The sequence below is a fragment of the Pongo abelii genome, chromosome 2, assembly GCF_028885655.2.
Source record: "Pongo abelii isolate AG06213 chromosome 2, NHGRI_mPonAbe1-v2.0_pri, whole genome shotgun sequence".
NCBI lineage: Eukaryota > Metazoa > Chordata > Mammalia > Primates > Hominidae > Pongo > Pongo abelii.
Window position 1 is genome coordinate 164,039,280 of NC_085928.1, and position 13,087 is coordinate 164,052,366.

Below are 13,087 nucleotides of genomic sequence, written 5' to 3' on the forward strand. Positions count from 1 at the left end.
GGATTAGAACTATACCACCAGCTTTCCTAGGTCTCCAGCTTATAGAAAGTATATTGTGGAACTTCTCAGTCTCCATAATCATGTGATCGAATCTCTCATGATATAGCTCAGTTTCTGTGTATCTATATTTATCCTATTAGTTTTGTTTCTCTGGGAAACCTGATGAGTGCAGCTGACTTTAAAATAGGAAGATATCCTGAATTATCTGGGTGAGTCCTGTGTAATCATAAGGGTCCTTAAAAGTGAAAGACGGTGGCAGAATAGAAGGTCACAGTGATGTGACATAAGGATTTGACTAGTTGTTGCTGGCCTTGAAGATGGAGAAAGGGGTCACAAGCAAAAGAATTCGGGCAGCCTCTAGAAACTGGAAAAGAAAATAGATTCTCCCCCAGGGCTTCCGGAAAGAAATACAACAATACTGATCCCTTTGAAGTTCATGAGCATGATGATTGGGTATTCGTGCGCATGTGTGAGATGTGCCAACCTTGAACCTTGTTATGACATCGGCACATTGCTCATCTAACATGAAGAAAAATAAATAAATAAAAAGAAATACAACCATATTGACCCCTTGATTTTAGCCCAATGAAGACTCTTGTCAAAACATTATGCTACAGAACTGTAAGATGGTAAATTTGTGTTAGTTAAGACTCCGCAGTAATTTCTTAGGGCTACACTAGAAAAGTAATACAATTCCTTATCTCATTTCACAGAATCCTCATGACAGCCCCAGAGAAAGTTAGTGTTATCTCTATTTTCTGATGAATTGTTTTACTGCCCTTCGCCTCATGTTTGCTGATCCTAAGTAGATTCTTAGTTATAAATGTAAAATTACTATGTTTTCCATACTTCTTCAGCATGAAGTAGTATTTAAGGTATTGCTTGAGCCTATTCCTTTAGGCAAACACTTTAGTACAAATGTCACTGTAGTAAAAATCTGCCCAAAAGGAAGATTTTCAATGAAAGACCCGAGAGACATTGATGGGAAGGAAAATATCAGTTGTTACCTGCTTTTTCTTTTTTCCCTGCCTTGATCGGAACCGTGAAAATTTTTACATTGCCTAATGCCAGAAAACAAACAGAATGGTTCATTATAATTGCCATTGTTTCTCTTACTGGTCCTCTGTTGTGTGCTGTTCTTTGGGCAGGCAACAAAGATGTCTCTCTCAAATGTCCTCTTCATTAATGATGGCCTGGGCCACAGAATGCATAGCCATTGCTTTCAAATCCACAGCATTTGGTGTCCAGCTTCTGCTGTCCCCATCACACCTGCCATCGCATCTGGAATGCAGCAAAGGTGAGCCACACGGAGCCACACCACCACTGGAAACTGTCACAATTTTCTCAGTATCAGGGAATCTTTTCTTCTTCATCTTTTTTTTTTTTTAATCTGTACCCTGGGAAGGAACTCTTATATAACTTATTCATAGGTGTAATATTCACAAAGGCATGGGGGTGAAGGAGATTTTCTTCATGTTCTTGGAAAATGAAACCTTTAACTTCTACTTCCACTTGGAGGTAGGGATAGGGACATGAAGATAAAAGTGACCCTACCCTTCTATAGAATGTAAAGTCTGGCTATGGGCTGGAACACCTACACATAGCCTCTCCATTTGGTTTCTCTATGTGGCCTCGTTTGAGCCTCCTCACAGCATTGCAGCTGGATTCAAGAGCAAGTGTCACCAAGCAAGGTGGAAGTACATGACATTTGACATCTTTAGGAACTAGTCTCAAATGTCACATAGCATCACTTCCACTGTGTTTTACTAGTTGAGACAGTTACAGATGTCCCCTTAGGTTTAAGGGTGGCTAGGGCCTTAGCACACCGTGGGAGTAGAGCCAAAGTCACATTAGAAGAGCAGGATGCAGGAATTAGAGACCAGCCTGGGCAACATAGGGACACCCTGCTCTACAAAAAATAAAAAATTAGCCAGGCGTCGTGGTGCAAAGCTTGTGGTCCCAGCTACTTGGGAGGCTGAGGTGGGGGAGTAGCTTGAGCCCAGGAGATCGAGGCTGCAGTGAGGGCATTCATGTCACTGCACTCCAGCCTGGAGAACAGAGCAAGACTCTTGTCTCCGAAAAAAAAAAAAAAAAAAGGAAGAAGAGGAAGGGCATGTGGGATGGAAGGAAAACAATTCTAAAATAGCACTATCCTAGGTGAATCAGATATTTGTATGAACAAATGCCATGTCTGCCTACTAATTCCATCTGTTTCCCACAAAAAGGAAAACAAAAACTGTGACTTTGTGAGGTCATAGGATTTCAAGATCCACATTAAAGACCTTCTTGAGAGATTTTCATAACATTTTCCTTTTAAAACTACACAATCTCATTAAATTGGTGGATTTTCCTCACCCAATTTAAGCATGCAATCTTAGATCTTAGGAAAAAATATTGTGAAAGAGTGCTAAGAAATTTTATTTAATGAATAAAACTTTTTTAACTTAAAAAGGATAATGAAAATATAAGGCCTAAAGTTTTCAGTTAGCAAGTAGATAATGTAACTTTGCCACTCTAACTAGGTAACCATGGCTTTGTCTAAAGTCTAATATTTTTTGACCCTGACATTAGAAAGTTTTTGGGGCTGGGCACAGTGGCTCACGCCTGTAATACCAGCACTTTGGGAGCCTGAGACAGGTGGATCACTTGAGGTAAGGAGTTCAAGATCAGCCTGGACAACGTAGTAAAGCCCCGTCTCTACCAAAAATTAGCTGGGTGTGGTGGCAGGCGCCTGTAATCCCAGCTACTCGGGAGGCCGAGGCAGGAGAATTGCTTGAACCTGTGAGGCAGAGGTTGTGGTGAGCCGAGATCGCACCACTGCGACATAAGGAGACTCCGTCTCAAAAAAAAAAAAAAAGAAAAAAAAGTTTTTGGAAGTTGTATTTCTACCACATGGTAGAGAATACAATTTACCTCTGAGGCATATTTTTTCCCTTATTCTTGAAAAATTACCCAGTGAGACTATGCATAGGTGAAGGTAGAGCAAAGATCCTCCTCTGTAACAAAGTGTTTCAAAAACAACATGCCTCCGGATATCTAAACTGCTCTATATGACATTGCAAAAGATTGTGTTCAAAGTTTTTTTGTATTTGGATCTTTGACTGCTCAATTCCGGAAAGTGACTGTGTATTCTTGAGAGGAATATATGTTTCTATGCGTGTGTATGAATGTTTGTGTATGTGTATTCTCTATGTATGTGAAATTAAGACTTCAAGACTGTAGGAAAGACTAGTAGCTATGATCTTCTTTGCATATTAAACTATAAAAGAGATTGTATAAACTAACATACATTTGGAGCAGTATAGTCTGAACTAGAGTGTTGATGTCACAGATTCAGGGTTAAGAGCATACAATTCAAAGTTGGGAAAATGTATCATTGTTCAATTACTGTGTGCAGTGCCTCTGCCTCTGCAGCTTATAAAAATGGGCAGGGAGCGCTATTTACATTCTATTATGGTATAGTATGTGATTGTCTAGTTGGTTATAGGGCATGTAACAGAGGCAGGCTAGCTAGCTCTTCACCATATTTTGGGTTCTTCTTCCTGTACACAGCTAGATATATTTCCTAGTCTTCTTTGGAATCAGCTGTGGTTCTGTATTGAGTTCTATCCAATAGCAGAAGCTGCAATGACTGAGGTGCAGTTCTTCCAAGCCAGTCTCACGAAGCACTCCAGTGCAGAATCCTTCATGTCCTTTTCCCATCTGTCAGCTGATGCAGATGAGCATAATGATCATAAGAACCGTACATTAAAAATGTGAAACTACATGAACCTAGGCCCCTGAACCATATCTTAAAGAAGAAAGGCCCTACGGATAAGGGACATTCATTTAACTGCTGCTGCTCTCTGCTTTCCAAATCTTGTACAAATGCCTCTCATTGTTAGATGCTAAACCCGAACTTTGCGGAAAAGAGGGTCTTGGAAATAAAGTTTTCTATCTTCTAGCCTCTGTGATACATAGAGGAGTTGAGAAACATTGAGATATTGCAGAGTATTGACAGCAAATAAATGTGATAATTGTTTTTCCCTCGAGCTACAGACTTCATAGATAGGCTTTTAAGAAATGTGTAATTTATTTCATGTTACCAAGGAAATCCTCTCCACTTATTGAATCAGAATACAATTCTGGTGCCATCCCTACTACTAGCACCCTAAACCTAACCAACATCATCTCTAGCCCAGACTATTAAAATAGCCTAACTGTTCTTTCTGTGGTGGTCTTTGTGTCTGTACAGTCTTTGACCCTTGCAATAGACAATCATTTTTGAAATCAGATCATGTCACTTTTTTGCTCAGAACCCTCCAATGGCTTTTCACTTTATTTAGAACAAGACTAGATGTTCATACCTGGTCTGCAAGGCCAGTTTCCTCCCGCCATTATCTGTTTGCCTTTATCTCTAACCACTTTCTCCCTTTCTCACTCAGCTGCATTCACATTGACCTACTTAATGGTTTCACAGATTACAAAAGGCACACTCCTACTTCTGGATACTTGCTGTTCCTTTTGCTGGGACTATGATTTCCCTAGATAATCACATAGCATGTTTCCTCACTTTATTTGAGACTCTGATGAAATGTTACTTTATCAGTGAAGGCTTTTTTGACTAAATTATTGAAAAAAGCACTCTTCCCATCTTTGTCCCTTTATTCTAATTTTACTCTTTGGCCATTGTTACCTCTGGTCCCTATTTTCTGTCAGTACACTTAACACCAGCATACATATATATATACCACACACTTATCACTACCATATGTATATATGTAAATATATAATAAAGAACTTAACCTATCCAAAGAGAGGTTTGGCCTTTGTCCTTGGCTTCGGGGGAGGTAATTTCTAAGCCCTTGGAATGTCATGGCTGAAAAAAGTATCTTTGTTTGTCTGGGGGCCTTGGACCAGCAGATAGTAACAATGTGTTTTTGAGAGGGGACTTTTGGGCATTCTGTATCAACTTGGCCTCCTGGAGAGCCAGAAAGAGAGGTCAGTCATGTGAGTAGTCAACCATGCTTACCCTTGCTCCTACCGTGGTGCAGCCCCAGGAAGGACTCTGGACACCAAGGTTCAGTTGAGATTTTCTGCTTGGCAGTGGTCTGTGCAAGTTGTCACACATCGACACCAAAGAAAGTAATGCCATCCATGACTCCATGGCGAGAGTATTATAGAAGTTCCACATTTACAACTTTTCCTGGACTTGGCTCTATGAACTCTTCTCTAGGCTGATTTTATTCTGTATCCTTTTGCTGTAATAAACCATAACCATGAGTACACAGTTTTCTATGAATTCTGTGAGTCCTTCTAGTGAATTATTGAAACTAGCAGTGGTTTTGGGAATTCCTTGAATTTGCGATTTGTGTCAGGAGTGAGAGCAATCTTTTGTGGACTGTGTTCTCTGACTTTGTGGTTGTCTCAAACTCACGGTAAAGATAAATACATATATTTGTTTTGTTTGAGTTTTGTTCAAAAGTTATAAAACCAAGTATCCAGAACAGTTTTTAGTATGTAGTAGTCATTTATTAAATATTAGAATGAAGAAATGAATGAAGGTAGCTGAAAAGTGTAAGAAATTAAGAGAAAATCGATTTATAAAATCCAATATTACAGAACCACGTCAAGTAAAGCTTCCAAAAAATGCATAACTAAGACTCTTTTATTATATTTTAAGTAATATTGTGGCATTTGCTATCTTCAAAGAGTTGCCTCTGTCAGTCACAACTCTCAGAAGTGTTAGGGATTATATATTAGGTGTTTATACTATTTGGGAGTCTTGGGGATTACGTGTTTGCAGTTTATAGGAGTCACCACCAGATGGTGATATTTTTATTAGGTAATAAGTTTTTGCCTTCAGATACATCAATTTATAGAGAAAAGAAAACTATACAAAATATAGTATTTATTAATAAGAAGAACAATATAACTATACAAGGGTAAGGTATTTGGCTATATCACAATATATCTAGAAAGGTATTTCCTCTACTAGAAACACACTTTTATAATCAATCACTGTAAAGAGTAAGTAGACTTAGTAAACTTAGGTAGTTTAACCTTCTCCTCCCTTAACAAGGGTTTGGAGCATCATTCATGCTTAGGCACAGCTCTAGTAGATTTTTCTTGTATATTCAGCTATTGTTGGCTTGGAGTTTGAAGTGTTACAGGTTAGTAATATGATGCTGATTAGCCTTTCAAACTAAGACTTTGGGCTAAATAATACTGGTGTTGTTTCAATTCAGCAGAATTTTCATGTGCATCCATTATACAGTTAATTCAACAACCAAGGGCAATTAAATGGGAATATCCTAATTATTTTTCCAATTCCCCCAGTTTAAGCCCTTGTCCAGTTAAAATAAAATGAGAGGGAAAATGGGTATTATTGTCTTCTATCTATTTCTTAATGCTCTTTAAACCTTGATTTCTGTTATAATCTCCATCCCATTCAAATTGCTGTACACTTATAATTTGTTTCCCTTCAAATCTTTGCTATTTTCTTCAGTTTTATTATGATCCTGTGTCTAATTTCCTTTTTGCCTGAAATTGCATTTTAAAGCAGCAATATCACCTTTCTCTTTCAGAAAATTATACATCTAAGTTTAAGATATCAAAGCCTATCTTTTACAAAGCATTATTAGAATATTCAATTCAATTTTTCTTTTATAAAGACATTTAATGCTACTGATTTATAATATCTGATTGATCTGTCCATTTGTCACTGTGTTAAAATAGCTGTTAATATTGGTGATACAGTCTTTTAAAATAAAATATATTTGTAATGAGAACACATTTGACTTTGAATTTATATGTTACACATTATTTGAGGCTTGCTTTACAAACATTATTAATGGTAATACATATGTTTCCCAAATTTAGATAACTAGATATTGAGAAGCTAAAGATTGAGAAAGTCCATTGAGATAATTATTTTGAAAATGACTCGTCCTAGTGGCAACAAAAGATGAAACATTCTGAAAGCCCATGTCAAGTAATTTTGAATTCTAATTCAACCTAATAAAACAGAAACCAAAATAAATCATTCTAAAACACAATTCATTCAATCTGTAAATAAATAAATAAAGTATGTGAGTGAGGTGAGGGGCACAAAGTCTAAGACTATGTAAAGTGTCAACTCAGTAACTTTGGAAAACAAACTTTTAGGTAATACATTTCATATATGTTTACAGGAAGGTTAGAATAAAGCAATCTGATGAAAAATCACTTTATAATTTTTGAAATACACATTACTATTATTCTGCCAAGATGATTCCTGCATTTTTGCAATGTAATGCATTCTAGAATTATCTTGAAATGTATACCTTACAATCACTTAGTAAAATAGGTTCAATTGTTTCTTTGAGACAACACGTCTTTAGAGAAGAAACAAAAAAGCACCTAAACTTGATATAATATTTGAAGTAAACTTTTCTATTTCAAGAATGACTAAGAAAGTTTGCCCAATCCTCATCTTTATAAACAGATACTTTTATTTTGGACTTAAGAGGATTTCGGTCTGCTGTATCCAGAAGCCTACCATGTTTGGATGCATCTCTCAGAACTGAATCTGCCAGTATTTTTCCGCAATTTCCACTCAAGTTAAAAAAAAACAGTTTTAGGATAAAGTATACAATTACACAATTACAACTTTTTTCCAATAATGTTTGAGTTAAAGATACTTCTAACTCCACCTCTAACACACAACATATTTGTTTTATGGGACAGTCCTGACATACTGAAAAGATGAAAGGAAAACTGTTACAGGTAAGAAAAAAAGAAAAAAGAGTAAACAATTTATATTTGGTAGAAATGAAGGAAACAACTATTTATAGACTAGGAACATGCGTGTTTCCCAGTTGGAAGCTAATTTTTCATTTTACAGAAGAATGTAAAGCTAAAGCAGTAAGTGTAATAAGCTTGTTTTGCTAGCCACATTTAGGCAAGTTCCTTCAAATACAATTTGGAGTTTTGTTACATTTCTTCCATTCCCAAAATTCCTCTTTTTTCCCCTTTGCAGTAAAGGCCAACATTATATATAGAAACATATGCATGGAACAGTATATTCACTGAGTTTATACAATTTTCTGTTTACTAGGAAGTTGACAAACAAGCAAAAACATTAATAAACTAAGCCAAGATTTGATTTAGAAAATTTTTTTTAGAAATCAGATAAGAAGTAAAATCTTTTCATTACCACAGTGTGTGATCTTTAGGTAACACATCAAATGCACTTAAGTGTTTACACTAGTTCCAGTTGTTCCCACAAAAAAATTAACTATTAAATCAGTAAAACTTATGTAAACCAACAAATAAAAGGAAATCAGTCTCATAACAAGGTGTTAGTTTCACGGTTGACGTTGCAGATCCATTCTTGCTCCTGTTAGACCAAATACCCACTAACTACCCTTGCTTTCTTCCTCTCTTTTTCTGTAAGCTTTATTTAACAACTGGATTTCCTCCTGGTAGCCATCCCTCTCTTGATGCTGCCTTTTACTGTTCTGCCTGTGTGCTTCTACAGTGTCTGGAATGGAGATATTGATATCACCATCAGGATTACTGGTGGGCAAAAAGAGGGAGTATGAGGCTGTTTCCCCTAGCTCACATGAAACAAATCTGTTTTCTTTCCTGGAGTAACGTAGGGATGGAGATCTGACTTGTGTGGAGGACTGGCTGATGTTACTAATGATTGACACAGTGTCCAAGGCCTCTTCATTATCGCAAATTTCAAGAACCTCCAAGTGTATTTTCACACTGGTGTCCACAAACGTGGATGAAGAATCTTCTGAGTTTGGCTCATGGCCAACACTTTTGGACCGATAGACTTCTATTTTCTTAGAGGCTGGAGTTATTTTTTGCCCTTCTGCGCTTACCTCATAGGTAGAAAGAGACAGGGTTTTCCCTGTAGGTGCATGGAGAGACACAGTCCCCTGGAATGCACACAAGGGAATGGCAAGGGCACCACCGGAACGCTGGGGACAAAAACAAAATTGTTATTATTGAAAGCTAGTTTCTGAGTTTGAGACATTTAGAAATTCATTTTTTTCATCAGAATGATAAAGGTTTTCTATTTCAGATCCATTTCCCTAGAAACATTTTACAGATATGGGATTTAAATACTGCCACCGAAGCACGATACCTCAGTTTCTCCTAGGTCAAATCAGACATTTAATAAGGGTAGTTAGGAACCTTTATTTGAAGATGAGGGGCATATTTCCCCAGTTAAAGGCAAAGGTGTGTACTGATGGGAAGCAATAGATGTTTTCAAAGGCAGAATTTGAACGTAAAATTGAATGCATATTTATAATCTGAAATTACTTTTATATTTTTGTTACATACTCAGTTACATTAAAACATTTGCAAAAGTTGGAAGAAATGTAGACTATGTTATCAACATGAACTCTTTTTTTTCTGTTTATTATGCCAAAGTAAATGATAATTGTGAAACAGTGACTTAAGGACAAAAGATATTTCAACTGTTAGGGTTGAGCATACATAACAGGAACGAAATGTCACCAGAACTACACTACAAAGAGCGTACTTTTCCACAGAAAAATCAGTCATTAAAATAAATCTAATAATAAAAAATACTATTCCACCTCTTTCAAAAACTTGCCTAAAAGTATAAACCTTTTCTATTATGCTTTGTGTATTAAGATTTTTTTAAAACTGTACTTACCACTGACAGGTGCTTCAGAAATGAAGAAAATAAGATTGATTCTTAAAATAGTCTGTACTTTTTATTGCTGATTCATGTCTTCATACTTTCAACTGACATGTTTAGATTTTTGATTATGTGTTAGTCCCAGAAGATGATAATGTACCAAACTTCTAGAGCAGTAATTCTCAAAACTGAGTCTCCAGCCCAGCATCGTCAGCAGCTTCTGGTAACTTGTCAGAAATACAGGTTTTTAGCATTATCCCAGACCTACTCAATTAGGTCTCAACCCAGGTACAGGGTCAAGCAACCTGTATTTTAACAAGTCCTTCAGGTGATTCTGTTGCATAGTAAAGTTTGGGATCGATTGCTCTAACTAAAGAAATGTTGTAGTCCAGAAAAAAGGGGGTGGTGGTGGAGGTAAACAGACACTTTTTATGTAAGTGCTTACCACCTGTAAAGCCTACAGTTACTGATTGGATTGGCCTAAATGTGTCTGTCCACCTGGGGAACTGGCATGGGAGATAATGGTATTTTTCCAATTTAGGATGACCAGCTTTCTCAGTTTTCCTGGGACTGTGCCATATTTAGCACTGAAATTTCTGCATCCCAGGAAATCCCTCCGTCTTAGACAGATGGGCAGGAGTCACGGCAGTGGGAGATTGATCACCCTACTTGCTATGGGCATTTTCAATCTGGACCCAACAGTGGCTAGAGGAAGACAGGTTCTCACTATTGGAGAACAGTTTAGATTATTTTCTATTTAAAGAAGTTTGAAAAAGAATGAGTTTCATTGGGGGTGCCTTCATGCTCTACTTTTTTTTTTTTTTTTTTTTTTTTTGAGACGAAGTCTTGCTCTGTCGCCCAGGCTGGAGTGCAGTGGCGCAATCTCGGCTCACTGCAAGCTCTGCCTCCCTGGTTCATGCCATTCTCCTGCCTCAGCCTCCAGAGTAGCTGGAACTATAGGCGCCCACCACCACGCCCGGCTAATTTTTTGTATTTTTTTAGTAGAGACAGGGTTTCACTGCGTTAGCCAGGATGGTCTCAATCTCCTGACCTCGTGATCCTCCCGCCTCTGCCTCCCAAAGTGCTGGGATTACAGGCGTGAACCACCGCGCCCGGCCCATGCTCTACTTCTTGAATTGAGAGACTAGAAAAAAGTACAGTCTGGGCTGTGTGAGACATATGATCATTCTTTCCTGGTTATTCTCTGTGGAGCGGTCTTGAATTCTCTTTACTCATAAGAAGACCTAGGAACCTAATTGTAGAGCCTTGCACAATAAAGTTTTGGAAATTTTGAAAATTTACACTATAATGTTCAGTCCAGCCATCTGCCAAGGCAAAGAACTTTGTTGACTCTACATGTGTAATGCTGGCTGAAGTACGTGAGACAGAGGGACCACACAGGTTCATCACAGCATCAGACTACCATTAATATTTGAGTGGTGGCAACTTTTGGCAAAAGAGAAGTAGGTTTCATTCCTATTATTATACATCCACTTATTAAACATCTGCTAAGTACGGTTGTACATGATTCTGAGCTTGCATTGGATGTATGGAGATGCTATCTCTTAAGACCCCACAGATGATTGGATGAGAAAGTCATGTAAAGAAACAAAACAAAAATTTTAGTTCGAAATGTAGTAATTGAGAGATAGGTACCAAGTTCTGTAAGGTCCAAGTAATGACTATCTCGGGTAGGGAGATTTCATATTGTGGAGGCGGGACTTGTGAAATTGATCTTAAAAATCAAGAAAAGATTTACAGTTTTGTTTGTTTGTTTTTGAGACAGAGTCTTGTTGTTACCCACGCTGCAGCGCAATGGCACCGTCTCGGCTCACCGCAACCTCCGCCTCCTGGGTTCAAGTGATTCTCCTGCCTCAGCCTCCTGAGTAGCTGAGACTACAGGTTTGTGCCACCACACCCGGCTAGTTTCTGTATTTTTAGTAGAGACAGGGTTTCACTATGTTGGCCAGGCTTGTCTCGAACTTCTGACCTCATGATCTGCCTGCCTCGGCCTCCCAAAGTGCTGGGATTACAGCCATGAGCCATCGTGCCCGGCCAAGATTTACAATTTTAAAACCTTGCTTTCTGAGTGATAAATCACAAGTTAAAGGGTTATATTGAAAACTTTCCATCCTGAGAAAACATTTTTGTTATCAAAGACTGAAACTTGTTTTTTTCTAAATCAAAAATGACTGAAACATTATTCAATCAGAAAATTTGACTGTCATTTAATAATATCATTCAATAATGTGAATTATAAATTTAAGAATAATATTATTATTTAATAATGTGAATTATAAATACAGCCTAAGAGATATAGTTAATTTGAAAGCTGAACTTTCTGATATTTTACTTTATTACAGAATTAAAAAAAAACCCCAAACTTGGTGCTTAAAAAATGTTTCTAAAACTTAATAATGTGATGATAAAACTGAGTTATTAGACAGTACCCAGCAGTATAGGCACAGCTATCTTAAAGAAACTTTTGCTAGAGTTCTAACAGCTTAATTATGTCATTATATGTGCCAACATGCATCACTGATAAGTAGTTGATATAAAAGCAAAAGTAATGAAGAATTTTCCTGCACCTGATTTTATGCATCCACACAATGCAGATTTCAATAACTTCCCCATGCTAACCTTACCTTAAAATGAACAAACAAGCTTTACTGAGTTATCAAATGACAGCTCATTAAAATTCGCATTTGAGAATTGCATAGTGCCAGAGTCTGGCTAAATATGAAGTCTGATTTTTCTGAAAGAGCACACAAATGCACTATTCACAATAGCAAAGACTTGGAAACAACCGAAATGTCCAACAATGATAGACTGGATTAAGAAAATGTGGCACATATACACCATGGAATACTGTGCAGCCATAAAAAAGGATGAGTTCATGTCCTTTGTAGGGACATGGATGAAATTGGAAATCATCATTCTCAGTAAATTATCGCAAGGACAAAAAACCAAACACCGCATGTTCTCACTCATAGATGGGAATTGAACAATGAGAACACATGGACACAGGAAGGGGAACATCACACTCTGGGGACTGTTGTGGGGTGGGGGGAGGGGAGAGGGATAGCATTAGGAGATATACCTAATGCTAAATGGCAAGTTAATGGGTGCAGCACACCAGCATGGCACATGTATACGTATGTAACTAACCTGCACATTGTGCACATGTACCCTAAAACTTAAAGTATAATAATAATAAAAAAAAGAAAAAAAAAAGAGCACACAAAGTCTCGAGTTATTAAAATCATTTCATGAAACATTCTTATTCAAACAAGTAGTGTTTATATGAGAGTTATAGAGGTAAAACCATAGACAACAACAACAAAAAATAAACAACATAATTAAAAAATGGCCAAGAAACTTGAATAGACATTTCTCAAAAGAAAATATGCAAATAGCCGAGAAGCACATAAAAAGATGCTCAGC

At 37.3% G+C, this 13,087-nt stretch overlaps 1 non-coding gene across 1 annotated transcript; it reads left to right on the top strand.

Annotated features, from left to right (window-relative positions):
* Positions 1–421: 421 nt before the first annotated feature.
* On the top strand, positions 422–525 carry LOC112132924 (small nucleolar RNA U13). Its single transcript, XR_002914625.2, has one exon. It is a non-coding gene; the product is annotated as a small nucleolar RNA U13 (small nucleolar RNA).
* The last annotated feature ends 12,562 nt before the right edge of the window (positions 526–13,087 follow it).